The 23815-nt window shown below is 38.5% G+C and overlaps 1 protein-coding gene across 1 annotated transcript in view; it reads right to left on the reverse strand.

The window, feature by feature from the left end:
- Window positions 1-22989: 22989 nt before the first annotated feature.
- The window catches only part of ptch1 (patched 1), a 68497-nt gene continuing 67671 nt past the window's right edge, over window positions 22990-23815 (reverse strand). The window contains exon 24 of the mRNA XM_077223318.1: window positions 22990-23805. The gene's annotated coding sequence lies outside the window, so the exon portion shown is untranslated. The remainder of the gene's footprint in view (window positions 23806-23815) is intronic.

Consider the following 23815-nt stretch of genomic DNA (forward strand, 5'->3'; position numbering starts at 1 on the left):
TGAATCTATAAATTTTTTTCTTTATATTTAAAACATTTTCAGACCTTTTTTTGCCAACTCTTGGCATGAAAACAAACTGAGTTTTCTACCATTCTTTCGTGATTTTTCATGTTTATTACTATTTCAAAATAAAGGTCTGAACACACCTATAGGAGTATGAAAATATTCTTGTTGCAAATTGATAAATTACGACTCCTCTGTAATTTATTTAGAAGAATATGAAATATGAACAAATATGAAAACTATAAATTGTAAGCTTTCAAAGGATATATAGTTTTTTTAGGTTTAGATTAGTTTAGGTTTAGAATAGGATATTACTGTTTTAAATAGGCTTATGTAATGTCTTTGGGCCCACCGGTGGGCCGGTGACACTTAAGGGCATTTATTAAGAGTTTTTAACATTTTCTTAAAACAGCTTAACATGGGAGCATTTCTATCAGTGAAAGGAAGAACAAGAGAAAGCTCTTTCCCCCATAGATTTATTTATTTGTTTGTTTGTTTATTATTATTATTATTTATTAATTTTTGATAGGTTTTATGAGATTCACCAGTTATAGAGCCATTTCTTTGGATTTATCTGAATTGCTGCATATATATATGTGTACATTATATGTATAGTTATTTGTAATCATTCTATTTGACTGTTGAAAATGTTTGTATACACAAAAGTCTTCCACATTTTATTCCCCTAAAAAAATTGCCTCCATTGCAAAAGTTAGATGATATTATGCACACATTTCATTTAGGAGGTGACATGGCCAATCACAATGAGGTGGATACTCTGAGCCTCATACAATGGGAAGACTGTTTAAGGTCAGCCGAGAGCAGGATCTGGAGGATCTGGATTCGACCGCATACCAGCAGCAAGAAGTCAAGAAGTCAGGGGTCTGTGCATGCGGCTGTCCCCCTGGAAGCAAAGACAAATGCACGGAGGTCCGAGGCTATGTAGCTGGTTTTAGGGAACAGTGATTCCTCAAGGCCACCTCAGCAGATGCAGAGCAGACGAATTACAACAGTTGTTTAAACAGAGGTAATGGTACCACATTTGTGTGTGTGTGTGTGTGTGTGTTGGTACATGTATGTTGTAATGTGGAGAAAGACTGCATGTTCTTGCGAAAGGTTGGTGTGAGGCAGAGTCTATAACTTGGGGAATGTGTTTAAAGTGGGCTAGTGGCTCCAGATTAGAGCTCACCACCCCTGTGGTTTTCTACACACAAACTTGCGTGTGTGTGTGCTCGTGCATGTGTGTGTTTTTCTTAGAGTTGGGTGGTGCCTTTGGCTCACTCACCAAATGGAAAGGCTGCAGAGAAAAACCTCTATGCACACTACCAAGTCAAACAAATATTTATTGCAATAATTAATTTTTCATTCATGTGTGAATGCATATAAAATGTTCAACGATAGCACAATTACATTGGGCATTTTTCTTGGATTAATGTTTTTATTTTTTAATCTTAATTCATCGTTTAAACTGGCCATAGATTATCTGATAGTGATGCTCTAATTACAAAGAAGTTGATTTAAAAATTAAATCCCATAAATGTACATGCGTTTCAGACTGGACACACACAGTCACAGAATTTTTATTCTCCCAAAAGTACATTTAGGTCAGTTCGGGCCAGATTCCTTTGGTCATTACATAAAAATACATCTGGTCTGAGCGGAACTTCTTTGGTCATCCAAATAGGAATAAAGAACACACAGAAAACTGTGGTTTAATCCCTGGGCTAGAAACCATGTGTGTTTTTCCCTGAACTCAAAATGGTCGATCATAAGAAGGGGGAATAAGAGAGTTGTTGAATGTGGGGGGAAAAGGAGCCAATGTGAGAAAATAGCAAGGGCGGTGGGGGCCGAAATGATGGAAGGGGTATTGGCAGAAGGCTGCCATGTCCAGCGCTGAGATCACTAAGTGGGTGGTAGGAGCAGAGCTTCCCCTTGGCCAAATCATGAGAAATGCTCATATCTTCCAAGCATTTTGACTGGAGTAGGATGTCAACCGCTGATGCCTGTCTGCGAGCCAGAGACCGAGAGCTGCACAAATGGTAGTGCTGACAAATTAGTTCAGTTTAGATCCAGACCAGTTTCATTTCTGTACCTGGCAGAGGGTCTCTTAACCACTTCTTGCCCGACGGGGCTGGAATGATCGTTCTTTCCACTTTTTTTTCCGCTGAATGTTCTGTTTCCAAGAGAGGTCCCAAATCTGGTTTGTAGTTTTACATGCGATGCGGTTAAATCTTGAATATATGACCGCCTGTACAAAACGGCAGAGTTCCCTCCAATCTCTTTATTTATATTGAATGAAAATGTGCTGGCTGCCTGCATTACTGCCGCCCACATGAACCAGAATCCAAGCCAGCTGGCTTCAGGCTGGATCCTAACTCACAGAGAACAGAAGCACACAGACAAGGTGTGGCCAGACCAACCTGGCTCTCCTTAGGTTACCATGCTTTGGATAGGAATGGACTTTCTCTGGCCACTAACCTTCTCATTGTCCTAATTTCGATCAAGTGCCGCATACAGCAACATTTAATTGCATGTAGGTTGAGCTGCATGGTGTGAAATGTGCAATGAGAACAAATGAGACTCTTATAAAAATATAAAATAATAGATTCTACACACATGTTGCCGGTACCCTGATCACCCATTCAAAGGAAGGCGATTTCAACCCCTGGGACTAACTGTACTTTGTGCCCCATTGCACGGTATAAGTGTCCTTAGTGTAAATGAGCCGTAACTTCTTTGATTTTTCTCGTATTTCAGTGACCATCTCGTGTTCTGTTAACATGTAGACAAAAGTAATCCATCCCAACACTGATTTGATTCAAATTTGCCTCGACCAATGAAATCAGTTTGGGGTGGAATATCTGTGGGCTGACCAATGTAAATCAATATTTTTGCACAAAATACACACTTCAAACCTAAAGAGCCAATTATAGAGCCGTAAACTGAAACTACACCCGCAATTGTCCGTGACTCCTCTTATAAAACAGCATGTTTTTTCGCAGTAAACTCTATAAATAGATCAATCCTAAATGAATGTTTAAAAGCAAACATCTTAAAGGTTGAAGACAACCAATCAAACCAATCAAAAATCCACCCGATTTTAGAGAGCATTTAATGCGGCAGACAACAAAACTGCAGCATGCGCTTTTAATAAACAGAACATTGTTGTCCATTGGTGTGGATGCTAATATAGTATAGTTATATTTTGTTATTAGTGTAAAAGGGACTTTACACATGTAAACGGATGATTTGTAAACTCGTGGAATAATTGGTCTCATAAAGTGAGAAAATGGAGGTGCGTTAATGCCGAACATAAAACTATGCTTACATAATTAATCAACAAGTTTGTGGTTGGCGTAACTTGTATTAATTCTACATATTTATGACACAACAAAGCCCCAATAGTGTGCCATTGATCACAGCAATGTTTCCTGCATTAACACAGCACACCTCACGGGCTGCAGGAGAAAACAACCAAACAGCGTAACCTGTGTATTCCGGTTCACAAACATATTACGATTCGGTTCTTTAAAATGAATTTCACAAATGTAGGAGTTGCTGGTTTGAATTAATTCAATTCAATTCAATTCAAATTTATTTGTATAGCGCTTTTCACAATACACATTGTCTCAAAGCAGCTTTACAGAAATTGCATTTCGGAAATGTACATAGAAAAATACAGTTAGTTAATCAAGTATTAATTTATGGCATAACATATCGCCGGCTTTGAGTCGTCTCTTCACAGGCGTCGAGTCGTCTCTTCACAGGCGTTGGGGCATCTGAAGTCTCCGTGAGAGGCTGGATACAAACTGGAGCTGACGAACGCTATTTACCTCGGGACTAGCGTCCCGAGATAACAGCAGAAAGGCATTAGTCTCACGAATCCTCCACTGAATGAAATCACCTAATCTATCAGAGCGGCTACTGAATCACTATATGACTCACTAACCCAATATTCTACCGTAAGAGCGCACAATGCGTAGGCTACTATGTTCATCTGATGACAAATTAGTATTGGAATTGAAACAAATGTTTAATGGCTTTAAACACAAAGTAATATTCAAGTTCAGCTTGAAGAGAGCAAAAGCAATTAGACAGTAAAAATTGGTATCAAGAGACTGGAACATCTTTGAGCAGGGAGATGAAAAAACAGATGTCCTGTCTTACTCAGAATACATAAATCTTATGTGGAGGAATCTGTTGTATGTTTCTGGGGGAGCAATCGACTGCACACTCCTCATTACTCAATAGGGTATCACAGGCTTTGTGTTAAAATCCATGCTCAGTATCCCATGATGAATAATAAACGATATATATATATATAAATGGTACTGGAAGATTGAAGTTTGGGATTTAAAAATCCCATTGAAAATTGAAGATTGATTTTTTTTAAGCATTCTATTTAGTGCCTGATTATGTAGACAATTGCAATCCTGAACATAAGTGAATTAATGTTACATATTATTGGAGTAACCATGATCTCAATCCCGACTCCCTTGCTTTCCCACCATGGACTACATCTCCCATAATCCATTGCCCGGACTCATTATCCCTGATCATGTCCACCTATGTGTCATTACTCCTGGTAACTTTGCCTATTTAAACCCGGTGTGTTTAGTTACTGATTGTGAATGTTTTGTGTCACACTGCATTTCTGAGTGATGTCCTGGGTCTTGTTTTGATCTTCTGGTTGTCTCCCTGGATTTGCCTGTGTCTTGGACCTTGTTTTATGTTTGGGCTGTTTGCCTGTGGTTTTGACCTTATGCCTGTTTAATGAATTATGATTATGTATTACCCTAAATAGAGCTGTGTTTGAATCCTTAACCTGTGTTTCAGAGCAGTTTCATGACAATTATCCAAGCTAAAAAGCCTCAAAGTAAACATTTTCCTTGTCTGGGGTTTTCAGTTAGAAAGCTAGCTTACTCAGTTGGATAGCGCTAAGTGATTAAGACAAGCTAGACTGATTAGAACAAGTTATCATGATAATGTGATTTGAATTGGCTGAAAATCAAATTGTGTCATCAAAATTGTGCTTCTCAGCAATAAAGGGATATTTGTGGTTTTTCTGTAGGTGGACTGAGTTGATGCACTTTTTCATTTTTCTCATTCCATCTGAGGAAATTATATCTTATGTTTGTTTATTTTAGGTTGAATTTTATGCAAAGCTTTAACAATTTAAAACATTTTTTTTAATTTTCCTGCTGTTATCTCAGTAACATTCAAATTTAAAATGAGTTTTTAGTGACATGGACAAACATCCACATACTGTACAGTATGAGACAATACACTGTACACAGAATGCTCACTTCAAGTACACTGCTCTTTGGAGTGCACAGGGCACAGTGATGCTGCTAACTTTCAAATAAGTTTCACCCTAGATCTCATTTGGCCTGTTTGTTGGGTTCATGAGAGCTGTGATGTCTAAGCCATGTGTAAATGAGATGGTCTGTGTGTTCGCATGCTCATGTAATGCCATCATCCGAGCTGAAAATTAAAAAGATGTGGTTGTTGTCTTTGTTGTTGGCTATGGAGTTAATTGCGCTTACATGGCTCTTTGTCCTTCCTGACAAGATTGTCATTCTCAATGATCAGAGGGGGATCGTAGATGAGGACTAATGGTTAGCACACCAAGATGAATAATGATCATCTGATTTTAATTTATATCTTCCAGGACTTTATTAGTCTTTAGATTTGGGTTAATGTGCATCATATGAGGTTCTTCCTCTGCTTTTCTCAAACTCTCTTCATTCTGTGCATGGGTTACATGCATATATTAATATAAAATTGTTTATTGTATAAAAATAAACACAAATGCCTGTGAAGTCAAACATCCTCCAGTTTATGCCACCATTCTCTCACTCTTTGTCTCATTCCACATGCACTGATGTTGCACAATTTGCTGAAATTTACAGAAATTTGCTGATCTGTTTTTGACAGGCAATGATATATTGTCTTTTTTTGTTGGTCTTTTAGGTAACTCAGAACTGTTATAAAAAAGTATCTTCTAAAGTATTAAATCTTCAAACTTTAAAGAGGCAGCTAATGCCGTGCGTACACCAAAGGATTTTCACAATCCCAGACCAAAGACCGGCAGTCTTTAGGAATCTTACTGGAGTCTCGGCGCGCTCCCATCGTCTCGATCATTAAATGTGAGGTGATAATCTGCAGTCGGCGACCCGATTTATGCCAGTCTTTCTCTAGTCTTTCATATCAAACATGTTTGTTATTATCGCAAGTCTTTAGTCTGAGACTAAAAACTGTGAACCCAAGTCTTTAGATGTGAGCTGATAATCTTATAAAGTCTTTTCTAAATCTTTTCAAAGTCTTAAGGTGTACAGAAAGCATAAGTCTCCATGCTCTCTATGTGGTTGGCATCCTATTGTAAGTTAGTGAGAAAGCCTAAGGTTTCATGACTAGAGATGGTCACCTTCTGAACCGCTTTACTGCAATTCCAAACATTTTTCAGCATAGTCCTTTATTGCCTGGTGAGGAAGTAAGGGATTCATTGGGGAAGAAGGGAATGCTCTGTGACCAATCTGAAACAGAGAATGCTTATATTCTTGTTTACAAACCGAATATGTTTCTTTTTAACAAAGATTCATAGTGTGACCTTTTTAGCAAAGTGTATGATGTTTTAAGGGACAATAAACGCAAATATAATTATACATTTGCAATGTTTGCCCATGCAAAACTTACCACCACAATGCGAGTGGTTGCAAAGGTGTTGCTACAGTATGCAGTTTTTAGGATGTTCTGTGTGGTTAGTTCTCTAATGTCATATTGTGGTCCCTAGATATGTCTCAGGTCTCTCCTGTAAGTTTATGGACAGTTAACCAAAACATGTTCGAATAATGGTTTGCTTACGTTCAACTTCCCATTAAGTTATGAAACCGTCATTTTTGAATGTTCTTTAAACGTTCAAAACGTCCCGTTTTTTCTAAATCTTTTTTTTTTTAAAAATTCTTGGTTATGTGAACATTTTTATTTTAATAATATTATATTATATTTAACAATAATATTCATTTTGAGATTTGCTAAATTACCTAGTACAACATATTCCTGGATCAATATATATGTTGATTCTGGAACAACATTCCAATCAACCAATCAGATTTGAGGGACAAGTTTACAGTTTATGTCAAGTTTAGGGTTACAGCCAGGGTTAGGTGCTTCTACATGTTATTTACCTATCATTCCCTTTGATTTTAGGGACTTATGGGTTTAGGGGTAGGGATAGGGTTCGGATTATATTTTTGTACATGAATGTTGTTCCAAGATCAACAAAATATGATGTGCAAGGGACATCATTCACTACCCTCCTCATTCAGTAAGACATCAACTTTCTTAGTATTTCTCAATCAATTCACTATAAACAATATAAGAAGTAAAAAACTGAGAAAATGATAAAATAATGCTTGTTTCCCATTAATTTTTTGTAATAATTGTATAGGGTTGCTTACAACCCGAGTTGTGTAACAGTGTACGGTAAGTATACTTTTACTGCACTACAATAATTGGAACTTTGATGACTGAATAAATGCAAGTCACCTTTATTCCACAAGGTGACAATGTCTGATACAATGTTAAAGCAATGTTTTACAGTTACCGCAGGCAGAAAACAAAAGAATAGGAAGTATCATCAGCAAAACTTGAAATGGCTCTGTGATTTACTGCAGAGCAAGTACTGAACACAATCAAATATTAGTGACACTGTCACTTGATGGTGGATCTGGTGAAGAAGCTGTCAGCGATCAAAATATTGATTTTGAAGATGCTGAAATTGATAGTTTTGAGAATATGTTTGAGGTTGCGAATATGAGCCAGATTCTGAATGTATTGTGAAATGAGCTCTGACGAGTACAGTGACGATGGTATAAAACATCTGCTCAAACTGAACCCTTCTGAGCTTTTTATTCTTCTGTAATTGTAACTCTAATATAAGGAGAGTTTTATATTATCGCATCAGATATGATCCATCTGTGTCAAATATAGATCCGGGTCGCTAAAGACCCGAATATGTAATTATGATTGCTGAAAAATTCATGCATTTAACGGTTAACTCACGGTTCATAATAAAGTCAGAGTTGAACAAAATTGAAAGGAGCTGTTTTACAGCATCTTGCTCTGATCAGTCTTATTACGTCCTATATACTTGGGCTAAACGTGTGTGTGTGTGTGTGTGTGTGTCTGTGTGTGTGTGTGTGTGTGTGTTAATCAGCAAAGTTGGAGTGTACGCTCTTTGATTAAAGTAAACGTATTGGCCTAACACAAACAAGCATGGAGTTAGAGTCTTTGCCAAAACACAAATGGACTGACAGAGCAATCAGAGAGAAACGGCTTGCAGTGCAGATCCAGATTCATGCCTGCTCTCTCTATCTCTCTGTCTCTGTCTGAGCTGTCTTGCATGCAGTCACACTAAATTAGCAAATAAATACAAGTTTCCAAACACTTCAAACAAATAGCTTAACAGTTCAGTGACAAACAGTGCTGGAGAATATAGCCTGTCTTGGCAGAGAGATGGTCTCTTCTTTGAATAAGGCTGTATAGAAAAATTCTGAGATGAGTAAGCTTGTACTTCACTGATGTCAGTTATTACTGGGGCTGAGAGATCTATTGAATGTTTTTAATATATTATATATGATTTAAATCATTTGACAGTGTGTATTGCAATGGTTTAATGCATACTAAATTTTGACCATTACGTTTCCGGTGATAGTTTTGCGATCCCCTCCCTTCCACTTTAGAGCAAGGAGCTGGTCTCGAAACTTGTAAGTAAACCGTTAAAGAATTCCCGCAAAAATGAAAATTATTTTATTAATCACTATCATGTTGTTTGAATGACTTAAATTGCTTTATTTTTTCTGTAGAACATAAAAGAAGATATTTTGAGAAATGTTTCAATGTTTTTTGTGTATACTGTAACAAATGTCCACTGTAGGCAAGTTTGCAGAACCCAATAGCAGTTTTTTGAAAATCCCAACATGAACAGATACAAAATAAACAAAAGACTTGAAGTTAAATTAAATTCACCAAACAGCGGATTAAACGAACAATACTAGACAAGAGACCAATAAAACATGAGGGCTATACACACACACACACACACACACACACACACACACACACACACACACACACACACACACACACACACACACACACACACACACACACACACACACACACACACACACACACTGACTAACCACTAAGACTAATGACCAAACAAGAAACACCTGAGCCCAATGAAACAATGAAGAATCAAGACGTGACACACAAGCCAAGGAACCAATAAGAACATCAGACACATGAGCAAAAAGACTAAAAAACCAATCAGACCAGGGGAAGCACAAGACATGATCACATGATTGCAAGATACATGAGGAGCAAGTGAAGTAATTGCATTAGTTACTTTTTATGAAAAGTAATACATTACTTTTGCGTTACTTTTTCTCACCTGGGCTTGATTGTTTGTTTTTTTAATAAACAAATTATATTTTTGGCAAATGTAAAGGCCCTTTAACACCAAATGTGAAATTAATAAGCCTCAAGCCCAATTTATACTTCTGCGTCGAACTTACGCCGTAGCTACGCCGTAGGCTGTGCTATCCCAGACCAGCGCGTACCCTTCGGCGTACCCTGACGTGCAACTCTCCAAAAATGTATCAACGCGTCAATTCTACGTGGACGCAAGCGGTGTGATTGGTCTGCTCAAACCGCTTCCTCGGGTTTCACATGATCCCTCTGCGTGCGTCAACGCGAACAACGACGCAGAAGTATAAATTAAAACCAAAGCGTATGCTACAGCGTAGAGGCTCCGGCGTAGGTCCGACGCAGAAGTATAAAGGCCTCATTATGCTTCTGCGTCAACTCCACGGCGTAGCTACGCCGTCACTCCTACGGCGTCGTTGCCGTTTTATGGTTCTGCGTCAGGTTGAGTTGCATCGCGGTGCATCTGACCAATCACAGCCCTTGTGGTCTGCGTCGCCTCGACGCGTAGTTACAATTTTTTGGAGGTGCACGTAGAGCTACGCCGGAGGGGTTCGCGGCGACGCAGAGGGGTCTGCGGGGGTACGCCGTCGATTCGACGCAGAAGCATAAAACAGACTTCAATCAGCCTTCAGGCTGAAGGAAATGCAAATTCACAGCTGTACATTAGAGGGTGCAGCTCAAACAAACCTTTTAGGCAGTGGTGTGCACAGACCTCATCAGGGGCAGGGGCGGAGGGAACAAAAAGGGCACTAAATAAAAAAACAATTATTACTTCTTGATTTTTTTGTTTTTATTCTTTCTTTCCTTGGCATTCTAAGAAAATATGTTGATACAATTATCAGAATGCATAACACATCAAATGAAAATAGGGAAATTATGATAATATTACTAAATATTATTTACTTTACCAAACAAAACAGTGAGAATCAAGAAGGTAATTATGGAAAATTAATTATTAGTTTTGTTGATGTTGTAAATTTAATGTATGTATTATATGTATGAAAGACAGTGTTAGCTATCATGAATCGGTAACACTTTACATTAAGGTTTAATTAGTTAACATTAGCTAATGAACTGCACTTATACAGCATATATTAATCTTAGTTAATTTCAGGATTTACTAAAACATTAAACTCAAAAGTTGTATTTGTTATCATTAGTTAATGCACTGACTGTGACATAACATGAATAAACAATTAACAGTTGTAGTATTAACTAAGATATAGCCTACAGTAACAAATGTGTTGCTCATGGTTAGTTCATGTTAGTTCATACATGAGTAAATGAACCTTATTGTAAAGCGTTACTATAAAATCAAAGATATAAGTTCCTCACAATTTAGAGTTGGACATGGACTTAAGATTTCATTAAACTAACTGTTAGATGTATTTCCCCCTGCACTTTTATTCCTTGGATAAAAACGAATGACATTGTCACTCAGAATGCGTATGAAATCGATTTATACTTTTATTGTAGTTAAGAATAACTCGCATCCTGCAGCAACTTTTAGAGTAGCATGGTGATGGTAGGATAAATGTAATTTTCGGTATAAGCTTAAACGTTACCTGCTGCTCGTTTGAAGAGACTCGCGCGAACTGCTGCGTAGTGCGTACCAGAACCGTTAAATGCGTATGAGGCGCTGCAAAGGAAACTCCGCCTAACACTTCTCCGCCAATTTTTTTTAATATATAATATTTGTTTGTATTATTATTGTTAGTGGCAAGGGTGTGTGTGCGTTTGATTTATTATCATTTTTATAATAATAATTATTATTATTTACAATTATCAGAAAAGGGCACAATACATTTTGAGACAAAAGGGGCAGGGGCGTGAGGTCAGCAGCAAAGACATTGCATAATAAAGTGAGATTAAATAAATAAAGTACATTTATGTAATTTAATTATTGCAGGTTTGCACAATATTCTGAGTTTGCATTTCACAGTTTTTATTCATTTTGAGAAATACTGAATCTGTTTTTGTGAAAGTGAGATGAGTAAATGCATGCTCACATTTAGTCTAGAACTACAATAGCCATCATGTTTACACAACGCCTCTGCACTTACTCTGGATTTCTCTCAAAATGGGGACAGGAGAGGTGTCAGTCAATACATAGGAAAACAAAGTAACTTTACTTATTTGAAAAAGTAACTGATATCTTGTTGTAAATTTATAAGTAATGCGTTACTAAAAAGTAATTTGATTACGTAACTCGCGTTACTTGTTACCACCAACACTGAAAATTATTCAATATAATTTTTGTTTGGTGAAATAATTTTACATTTTATTTGTTACCCTTAATGAGTTGTATCTTTAAGTTTGCTGTTCCTTTTGAGTTGCTGTCATAAATTTAAAAATTCACCATCACTTTTACTGCACATTTAAGGTGTTGGACTGATGAGGCACACGCTGATCTTTGCAATAGTTCATCCAATCGGATTGGTTTATCAAATGTAATGTTTCCAGCCAATCGATTTCAAGTGTTCATTATCCTGTCCCTATATAACCTTGACGCATCAAACGACCGCACTATCGCTGCACCCTATAAGAGTTATATTTTTAACCCTCTACCTCCCCAGCACCACCTGCCTAAATGGGGGGGGGGGGGGGGGGGGGAGTTCCTCTCTAGCAGCAGCAATAGGTTTCCTTTCATTTATTTTCCAAGCATTTAGCAGAAGCAGCTGCAGCAACATTACCTGCAGCAGCAGCTTAGCAGATCTAGTCTGCCAGTACCAAACATACGTAAATTTCATTTTGTTAATAAAATGTTTTAATTTTTCCCAAGAGTTGTCATGACTGAAATGCCTGTGCACAACCCTTTAATAAATGATCAATACTTTGACTTGCATGTGTTTTCAATTAATTCCTGGATTCAAAAAGACTTATGTGAAAGTGTTTAACACCCACACTGAGGTCTACATCGCTGACGGAGATGGCAGACCGCTCAGTTGAATCATTCAGAGCTAATGCTGGATATTTGGCACCAATGCACTGTGGGTAAATGTCAGCATGTACATAAGGAAAACTGTGGCCTCAGTGTGGTGTGGTCTCTCAGGTCCAAAGTTTCGAGCTGATTTTCTCAATAATTACTCTGTTCGCTGTTGGCATGTAATGGTGATGGCCGTTGCTGCTGTTCGCTCGCAGTCATACCGAGCCAAAGCGTTCCACATAACCACAGAGGGACAGCACACAAGCTTTATAAGAGAGGAGCATGCTTACATTTCAGGGGCTGTATGTTTTATGTTTGCATTTTGATGATCTTTACATTTCACTCACATTATGCAATGAAACCAAGATCTGGTATTTGCTCTTTAGCATAGTGAGCGGATTCAAACTATTTAACAAATCAAGCACTTCTAATACACAGTGGCCCCAAAGTGCATTTGGACACTGGAGCCACAATTAAAAATGCATTAAATGTGTAATCACTTTTAACCAACTGGTCCCAAGGTTCTTTTTAGTGGATGAAGTCAGTTCCCCTCAGGTTCACACAGATGTCCTAGCAGAGTTACCACAGGTGTAGTTCATCACATTAACTATGAACATGTTCCACTAATATCTGACTTACATCCAGAAAGTGTCTGAATACTTTCTTGTCTTAAAGGGATACTTCACCCCAAAATTAAATACATTTACCTGTAAGACTGTGACAATAATCTCAATACTTTTTATTATTGTTTATTTATTTATTGGAGCTAATTGAGGAAAAATTAGCTCCAGCGTTCCGCTGAATAAAGTCTTACATGTTTGGAATGACATGAGGGTGAATAAATTATGATAGAATTTTCATTTTTAAGTAAACTACTGTATGCCTTTTTTATTTTTTTTTACAATTTACACTTGGTTTGATATTTTAGTGTTATTTAAGTATTACTTATACTATAATAGTATTTATTAATTAATATTTTGAATTAGCTTTTATTTTTTTATTTTTTGTTTAATATTAAAGGTGCTACATGTACAGTAGATATAGGGAATAAAGTGAGAGTAAATGGAGGTGGAGAGTCACTCCTCCTTGACTCAGTGTGAGCTCCTCAACACCTGTTCTTCATTAGGTCTCTGTCCCTGTGCCAGAATCAATACTGCAGGATGCTAGAAAACAATCTGACTGCCATTTGTGAATGGACAGAACATAAGCGAATTCCAAATTATTTACAAACATAAGCCTCTCCTCATTACTCTTCCTCCTGCCCATTCAGTCTTGGGGCCCTCTGCATGCATCTCAAGCTGAAAAAGTTTTTCCCTCCATCCATCCTAGCCTTGTGAAATCAGATGCCCTAATTTTATTTGGATTAGCAGAATATTGTGTTCACACAACACTTTCAAATACACATGAAAGCATTTAACTTTTTCCCTAAACCTTCACACTCACGTCTCACTCCCTCGCCCTTTAGATGACGTATATGTTTCCATAGATTACTGCATATTTGCTGGCAAAGACAGACTAGTTAAACAAAAGAGGGAAGCTTTCTTAGGGAGGGACATCAGGGCTCCGCAGGGGTTTTAGAAACCTGGGAGAGAAAGGGAAAAAAAATGTTGCGTGGCAATGTACCGTAAGTTTGTCATCTTTATAATAAACACATCTACATCACAGCAGTGTAAACATGTGGTTGGGATTGGAAAGCAGGGAGAGAGAAAGAGAATCGTTCAAGCGGAGTGAGTTCTGTATAAGCATTACGAGAGATCTTGGCCTTGGCTTGTGCTTCACAATCACTGGGGTAGAAATGTAAATACCGAAATAAATGATGCGAAATGAAATCAAAGTAAACAATGTAATTATTCACATGCCATCCCCCCAATTGCAGAGCCCCTTTGTTTACCTATATGTGCCAAAATAGTTAGCCTTACTTATACAAAAAGTGATGAGGGGTGTTTATGCAGCATATTTAAATGAAAAGCTTTGTTCCTAAAACTAAACAGTTTCACTGGAAGCTCCATATTGGCAGCTCCCTTCTAAAACAGAATTCATAGAGTATCCTAATCATATTACAACTGAGAAACTGCTCCAACTGATTCATAATTGTTTGAGATTCACTAAAATTAGCGACTCATAAGAGTCATTTGGAATTCTAGTCAGGTATGTTCAGTCGGTCAACTCGGTACAACACATGACTATGGGATATCGCGCTCTAGCGCCATCTGCTGAAGACACCTTTATTCATGCCTGAAAGGCCAATGACGCATGACGACGTGGCAGGGGCCACCTGCCCACAGCATATAAATGCAGTTGTATGCGTCATCATTGCCTTTGTTCTTCAGCTCTTCACTGTGCTGCTATACAAGTTTTTGTAGGAAAAACCCACAGTGATGATTCCTGTCGAAAGGCACAAACAGAGAAAAGTGTTAAAAGCATAACATTTAGCATTGCTAATAAATGGCTAAAAACAAGAATTCTCGCCCCTGTCAAATGACATGTGGGTACATGTCCGCAAAAGATACACACAAGCACTGTCCGGTGTGTTTGGGGATTGTCCGCGCCAAGCTGACTTTCTCCAACCCAGGAGCATGTATTCACTGAAGGCAGCTTCGTCGCTCGACACTGGAAGAGTGTCTCTGGAAGAGACCAGAGACCTGCTGTCCCAGGCAGGAGGACAGAATCTACACCCTCGGCCGGAACTGTGGCATCTATGGGCCTATCCGCTGAGAGGGAGAATTTAATGGCAGCAGGGCTCGATACAGAGTGCTAGGGCACCATCAACGAGGGGGCTTTACGTGTCAAAAAGGTGCGGACAGTGGTGCGGACAAAAGTAATTATCGCCTTGTCAATGCCCGATTGCAGGAATTTTAACTTTTCTGCAGGAATTGTTTGAGGAAGCCGGTCACTCACATTCCACACTAAAAGTTTACTTAGCGGCCATTTTGGCCTGTCACGAGGGTGTTAATGGGGCTGCGCTGAGTACTCACCCGCTGGCAGTTCGGTTCCTTAAAGGGGCGAGACGGCCGAAGCCCGTTACAAAGTCGATGGTACCATCATGGGACCTGACTGTGGTTTTGGAGGCTATGTGTGAATCTCCATTTGAGCCCTTAGAATCATTGAATCGAAGGATGCTGTCTTAAAAAACAGCCCTGTTGCTGGCATCAGCAAAGTGCGTTGGTGATCTCCATGCACTGTCAGTGCATCCCTCATGCATCCAGTTTGCACTGGATGGTTTAAGAGTGGTGTTGAGGCCTAACTCGGAGCATACACAAAAAGTCATGTCAGGGGCATATAGTACGCACTCGTTTGAGCTGCCCGCTCTATCAAACCTCTCGATTGACCCGGAGGAAGACAGGAGACTCCATGCGTTATGCCCTGTGCGAAATTTACTCAGGTATATCGAGCAGACGTAGGCTGTGCATTCATCCGACCAAATTTTTGTGTGTTTTGCCAACCCGGTTTGTGGGAACCCACTATCTAAACAGCGTTTTTCACATTGGATCGTGGAGGCGATTTCAATTGCATACAAAAGTAAAGGGTTAGCTCTGCCGGCAGGGGAACGGGCGCATTCTACAAGAACCATGGCCACGTCATGGGCATTGTTTAGAGGGATGTCGGTAGACGACATTTGTACGGCAGCCAGTTGGGCATTACCGCACACATTTGTTCGGTTTTACCGACCAGATGTCACTGCTTTGACAGTGGCTCGGCCCATGCTTACTACAGGGGCTTTATGCCATGGGCCGTTACTCTCTTGAAAAAGGGTCATGTGGCAATGCTGGTCCCTTACGTTTAGTTCAGCGACTTGGCGGGGCGTGAATATAGGTCCCATTGTCATGTGTAGTACTGAGTTGACCGACTGAATGGGAATGATGAAACAAAGGGAATGACGCATACGACTGCATTTATATGCTGTGGGCAGGTGGCCCAATGGTGGTCCTGCCCACGTTGTCATATGTCATTGGCCTTTCAGGCGTGAATAAAGGTGTCTTCAGCAGATGGCGCTAGAGGGCGATATCCCATAGTCATGTGTTGTACCTCGTTTCCCTCCTTATGGGAAAAGTAGTTATGCTTAACTCAACGTTTTGATTCACTATAAACCGGCTAATATCTTTTGCGCAGAAATCCCACTGTTCTCTGTTCATGCCGAGGTTGGGGATATTACTGATAAATCCTCATGTCATGTCTGTTTTCTATTAGCTGCTTAGAATCACTATTGTGAATGAATCACTATTGATCTAATCTGTGAAATGGGTTTGCAAAAAGGTTTGAGATTGAGTTTGTGATTTGATTAATTTGGATAGTTATGCACTTAATCGTTTGCAGCGGTTTCTCACAGCGTAACGGGATTCTTTTTTAAAGACAGAAATCAAAAATAGCGTTTAGACTATATTTACCTACAGTCGATTGTATCAATGAAACCAAGCTCACAAATGTCTTCTATCATTTGTGTGTCAGCGATGAAGTGGCTCTCTATTGTGCGTGCAGCTTGTGAACGAGCAGCACACTCTAGGTCATGTAGGCCTATATCAATAAATCCAAAACAGTATTAAAATATATGGGGACACTTTTTGACAGGGAGACTGTACCCAGTACTTTCATGTCGACATGAAACTGCTGCGATAGTCTTTTCTTACCCATTGTGACATATCTGAATGAAACGGCTTCTCAAACTAAAACAAAAAAAGTAGGACGAGACTTGATTTTGTCCATCGGCAATTGATTGGATCATTGTGGTTTGCTATTGCTGTGATCTGATGTGAGTTGTCCCGCCCTCACCAAACATGTCATCAGAGAATAGGGATGTCATTGCAAGAGGGAGGGTTATTTTTGATTATAGATTACGAGGGCACATTACTTTAAAAAAATTATGATGTGCACTAATAATTCATTTACAATATGTTTTCAGTTTTCAGAAAGAATTTTCAGTATTAACACACTACTCGCACTATTTATATACAAAATGGCATAGAATAGTGCATACGTATGCAAATTTGGACACACCAAAAGTTTTGCATGGTGTGTTTTTGATTAAAAAAGAACCGAATTATGAGTCATCTCTTGGCAAGCACTAGTCACGCTGTATGTTTTGATTCACTAAACTTCCCCTCCCTCTTGCAGCAACATCTCTTCTATTCTCTGATGACGTGTTTACTGGTGTGAGGGTGGGACGACCTGTCACTCACATCATATCACTGCAATAGCAAACCATAACCATCCAACAATCCAAATAATTCCCAATGGACAAAATGAAGCATCGCCCTACATGTTTTCTTGTTCGAGAGGCTACTTGTATCACAACTATTGCAACTTCAGTTTTCATGCCCTTTTTCTAAACACTATTTATGAGATGCTGAAATGCTTGAGTAAATGTCTTTGTCACTGATTTTACTACCACATGGTCCATATGTGTTGGGAATAGTTACCACATTTAGTTGCTAAAACAAATGAATTAATTTGCTTTAATCGCCACCAGCATACATCAGTAGACGTACAATGGCTGTTTTGTCCTTCAGCTCTGACAGTTTTTCTTTGAGTATTGCTGTTTTTTTTTTTTTTTGAGGGTATATGTTATTCCATCACTCTCTGGCACTGGATAACTGCACTTAAGCCTCCAAGCCGTGTTAGACTTGATTTTGCTCCGGGCTGATGGCAGCAGTCACTGAAACGTAACGCTCCTCTGGGTGTTACCATTGAAATGTCAGCCTGCCATTGCTGATCACTTGTTCAACAGCTTCCAGCACTGGAAAATAAACACCTTTTCGTTTTCTTCTTCTACTGTCTGATTTTTCTTTTTTTTAGTCTTGGCTTTTTGGGGTGGGAGGGGTGATGAGATGTGTGATTTCAGGGCCTCTGAATTCCTCCATTAATGACTCCCAGCTTTCCAGCTCTGAGAGGCTAGAGAGAGGGACTGCAGCTCTGATACTGATAGACCTGCTAAATGCTTCTCACACACAATCACGGACACTCTGCAGGGGTGGAGAACCAATATGGATGTCAGCTTGCTGATTGTAACATTTTTACTTAGAAATGAAGAGTACTTTTCAAAGATAACATATTTTAAAATGATGCCCACTCACATGAGACGATTCCAGTCACATCAAAATAAAGGCTGTTTTAGTGCGCATCATTTTTATATGCTTGTAGAATAGAATTAATCATGGCTGACTGCAAATGGTGTATTACAGTTTTTCTGGATTTTTCTGAATTTTCAAACCACATTCAGAGAACCTCTGACTCTTCTGGCAAAATCAAACAATGGTTTCTGATCATACACACTAGCAAGTCAATAGATCATTAGACACTACATCAAGAATTGGAGAACACATAATCCAAAGCATGTAGTTACAGGCAAAAAAGTATATTGTAACAAAGTAAACAAATGACAACTTACAGTAGTAAGGTGAATTAAAATGCACTGCAAATATACTATTGTGCTAAATATTGTATAGTATTGAATGTCTGTATATTCAGCACTTGCATACTGTGACCCAACTTTTGACCCAACTGCAAAAGCCAAAAAGGTTACAGTAAGAAATTCTAAATGAAAAGCATGTTACAGTACACTCAAATATCAAGGTCAGTGAGAGATTTATTCTGCTTCAGCATCATGTCTTCATGTTGGTCCGGCCGGAGGACGTTGTCCACATCACAGACAATGTCATCTCTGCAGGCAAAGGGAAAAACCCTAAAGCCAGATCCAGCCTTGACAACATTCTCCACACCTTGCTCTTTCTCATCCTCTTTGTTCACCACCTCTTACTGTATACACATACTCTTCCTCCTCTCCCTCTTATTGTTACCATCCATTGTTGGTATCAACATTCAGTGCAACATTTTAAAGTTAATTTTGGCACTCTGACTGTACATTATGTACAGTTGGTTTGGTAACATCATTAGAGATAAGTGTGAACAATTTTGAATCGGTGTGTGTAAACGATGACAACTGTGTTGTAGTTGTGTTTAACTTTTAGAAACATAAGTGCATCACAATGTGTTTTAGTGAGTGAGAATGTGTTTAGAGTTTTGCAAAAAGAGTGCATGAGATCTGCAAACAGTGTTTTAACTACCTGAACTTGTTTAATGTTTTACAGAAAGAGTGATTTATTTGACATTGGTTTAGGCTATTGAGAATTTCGTTCAGAGAATGGGGTTTAGTGTTTTAGCGATTCAGAAAAAGAAGAGGAGAGGAGAGGAGTGAAGAGGAGACAAGAGAAGAGTTGCTGCAAGATGAATTTTGATTAAAGATTAGCAAGGCACATAACACAGATAAATAATTGATAATGAATAATACAATATTCCATAAAAATAAAAAACTTTCATTTATTCCTTCCAGAGACCACTTATAATGATAGTCAAGGTCTTTTATAACAGTCATCATTCAGTTTTTCTCTAATTTCTCAAGTTTCTCTATTCAATGCCCTCTTTGCATGTGGAATGAATATAATGCCAAAGGGTTGCAGGTTTGTCCGGATTTACCTCATATTGTGACATGGGCAAAATCATTTTTGCCCCACAATAACCCTATGTGGGCACTCAGTTTTCTTCTGTCATTTGGCCAAAATCTCTGTTATATAGGATGAAGACAGAATTGGCTATATGTCTCGACGACAAATGCCAGGCCAAGACCTCTATATTGCCTATGTGTTTTATGGCAGGTTGAGTTAGGAGGTTTGACTGACAGTTTGAGGATCCAATGGAGTTACAAGCTTCAGTTTCAAGCTTGTGTTAATACGTTTTTAATTGTTTCAATTTTTGCAAAACACACAGACAGACGTAAAGGGTGACCTATAGTAATGATTTATGGGAAAACGAAAATATGACGAAATATTGAGGTACAAGGTTTCTGCCCGATATTTTAAATTTTTATTTAGATTGTCTTACAGTGATCTACCATTAGAGAGAAATTTAAGAAGAATTTAAAAAATATATTATTTCTCCTCATTGTAATAGCCCCTCATCCCAACCCCCCACCCCCATGCATAAATCTGGCCCTGGATGACCCATCCTTCAATAACAACCCCTTTGCAAAAATCAGATGGTGTCACAAGGTCATAGATTTCACAATGAGCCATTTTTGCAGTTTAGTGTAAAAAAAAAAGGTTGAATCAATAACAGATTTATTTGAACTGTAAAGCTCATTTTGCACAAAATGTTAATGAACCAAGTCCAGCCAAAGTTCGATTCCTGAACCTAATCACATCACATGATTAGAATGTCAGTCCTGATTGACTCGTAGGAGACATAGGTTGTGCTCCTGTTGGCTCTATAAGCAATTACACCGACCACGGTGTATTCAAGAGAGCAAGTTGCTGCAGTGTATCAAAGGTTACAGTAGATTGAAACAAGCTTGGCAACTATAACGTATGAATAATAAATGGCTGCCACCCATGCAGCAGTTAGAAGGGGGCAGCCTGAATCAGTTTCCATCGCCGTTTTTAAGGCCATATGCCCCTTTTCATTACTTAGAGCACACCAGCTGTATTGTAACTACAACCAATTTCCTTGCAGTCTATAAAACTGTCAATCAGAATCATACAAGAGAGCCGAGCGCAGAGTTGAATATGACTGCCTGAACGGGGGGGGGGGGGGGGGGGGGGTGGGGGGGGGGGGGTGAGTCTGAATCTGCAGCCAGATGTCAGCAAGTCGAAATCCTGCGTGCCAGATAATGTTGTCGGACTTTCTTGACTTTAATGTAAAGTTCAGGCAAATTGATTAGGCCTTTTGATTGTACGTTTGAAATGTAGAGGCTAGGTCAGGAAGTCTTTCTTAGACTCGCACAGAATAACCAACAACGTCTCGGACGGCTTGGTTAAATCAAGCAGGTTTGTTAGTTTAAGGCCCGTATGTGAGGAAATTTATAATGACTGGGTGTTAGGTGATGAAAATGCAACATTCGACTCGTGAAGGTCACAAGGTTACGCTAAAGAAATAGTCACGGGTGTAGCTACATTTTAAAGAATCATTTATTAAATGTATAGCAAAGAGACAAATAAGTTATAATATTTTTATTTGTTAGAATTCTATCAGTGTTTGAACATTATTATTTAGAGAGCTAGTACATCTGTTCTACTTTCATGGCTAGCTTTTCACAAAACCCAAAAACAGTCTTCAGATTGGACTCACTCTCGTCTATATAACACTGTAACAGGGGAACTTTAGTTGTCAGAGAACAAGTTAGCAATGAAAGTGTGCATCTTAATGTCTTCTCAGTTATGTTCTCACAAAAATGGTAGCATTACATATAAACTCTTTAAAAATATACTTCTGTCAAATAACTTGACAACTACTATGTACACTACAAAAATAAATTTTCATATAAATAAATTATATGGCATACATTTATCTTTGTAACTGAAAACGACATACATCCACGCCAAAACAATGGGAAAAAAATGGCAGTCTGTAAAAAAAAAACAACATTATTTTTTCCTTTTAAAATCCTCTAAGAGCTATGATGAATCTGTAAGGTAAATGTTATATACTCTTTTTTCCTATTTAACATTAGTAAGCACTTTATACAGATCAAAATCCATTATTGTAACAAAGAAACTGTAATAATCGTGTTTTCCGACAGACGTAAAAATCCCTGCATTGTTAAGAACTGGCATTATGACCATTATTGAACAAAACATCTTATTATACAAAAATATAAATATTGCAAAACAACTGTTAAAAAAAAAAAAATAGAATATATATATATTTATATATATAAACATTACAATAGTTGCCAGCCATGATTTTCTCCCATTTCTGCCAATGTGACATTTAGGAGAACACAAACACAACAAACAAACACAGAATAGATCTAAAAAAGTCTTTGTCAAGAACAAACATATGTTTGACAGGAAGTCAATCTGGACGAGGGGGTCGCAGCAAACACAAACACACTGTTAAAGACACACATGCCAGCTTCAGAGCCATGGAGGAGTGGGGGCTCCATGACCCTTGACCCTTAAAGCACTCGCATGCACCATTTGGCAGTTGAGGTGGGAACGTCCAATTAGTGTCACAGCGTTATGTTGTGGATTTTTATGAGGTGAGGTCAGCGCAGAGAACTGCTCGTGCTAAATTAGGGCCAGTAGTTGTGGTTTGTCATTGAGGAGGTCAACGAATTGAAGAAATCGTCATGATCGGCCGTTATGCGACGGACACCTTGAGATTGCTCGTTGGCATAGCTTATATATATGTATAAAAAAAAGTTACGTCACCAGAATCAGAGCGGATATTGTTTTAACAGTAATGTTTTAGCTTAAACCATGATTGAACAGAAATAATGCCGTACCGTAAAAACAAACAAACAAACAAAAAGGAAAACGCTACAATGAAAAACCCGAAATAACCGTCACATTACATTACCTTAGTAATGCAAAGTTGGAGTCATGAGCAAATTTAGGGTGGCCGCATATGACCATTTTACAGTAAATAACTGGAATATGAAGAGAATACAAAAGACCAGAGAGAGTTCCAGTACAGAGGACAGAAAAACAGAGGCACAGTCACACAACACTCACTCGTTTCCTTCTTCATTTCTGCTCAGCTAAATTCTCACGCATAGCGTGTTTCAATGTTAAACAGTATTTGTTTTTTTTTGTTTTTTCAACTACCACAGGTTTGTGATAAGCAAATTAAAATTAAAAAGAATAAACTCTAACGCTTCAATATACACAAAACGCAAACATCCGCACGCACGTTTAAACATCTGATGCTTGTCGGCAAACAACTGGATATTAATGTGAAGTTCTACGTGTTCTAGCATATGTCTGAACAAATATCATTTCCCTGAATGTGTCCTCTGAAAGTGAAAGTATCTGTGCAGTTTTGTACTGGTGTTCTGAACAGAAGTGTACCGTAAGTGCAATGGAACTGCCACAAAATCGTTCAACATATTATGTTAGGCCACTTAGTGTTTGTTCTTGTTAGTTAATACGCATCGGAGGGGTCTAGGGGGCCTGACGTGGACCAAAATATTCATACATGCACACATACAACAACAAACTCTCACACGCACAGTTCTATAAAATTAGAGAAAATAATTGCATAGCATTATACAAACATTACAACAATATTATAAGCAGCAACGACTGTATACTGAAATGTTTGTCAAGAATAAAGTTTCCTTATGGCACAGATACCCAAATGATGGGTGGGCACTTGGAACACACAAGTCTGACGATCCCGGTCAAATTATAGCTACTCTCATTCATTATTTACATTTGTGTACACATAAATACTTAGAAATATCTAACAATAATACACCAGGGTTATACAGTAACAGAGTCAAGCACCGAAATGGCGCAGCTGGTCAAAGTGTTCCCACCATGCAGCACCATGTTTCTGCCATGCTGGCAGACAGATGTCCCATCTTTGGCTGTTTGAGCTTCAACATTCAACCACTGTGAAGAC

The sequence above is a fragment of the Siphateles boraxobius genome, unplaced genomic scaffold, assembly GCF_051911475.1.
Source record: "Siphateles boraxobius isolate OS27281-9 unplaced genomic scaffold, OSU_SipBor_1 9, whole genome shotgun sequence".
Taxonomy (NCBI): domain Eukaryota; kingdom Metazoa; phylum Chordata; class Actinopteri; order Cypriniformes; family Leuciscidae; genus Siphateles; species Siphateles boraxobius.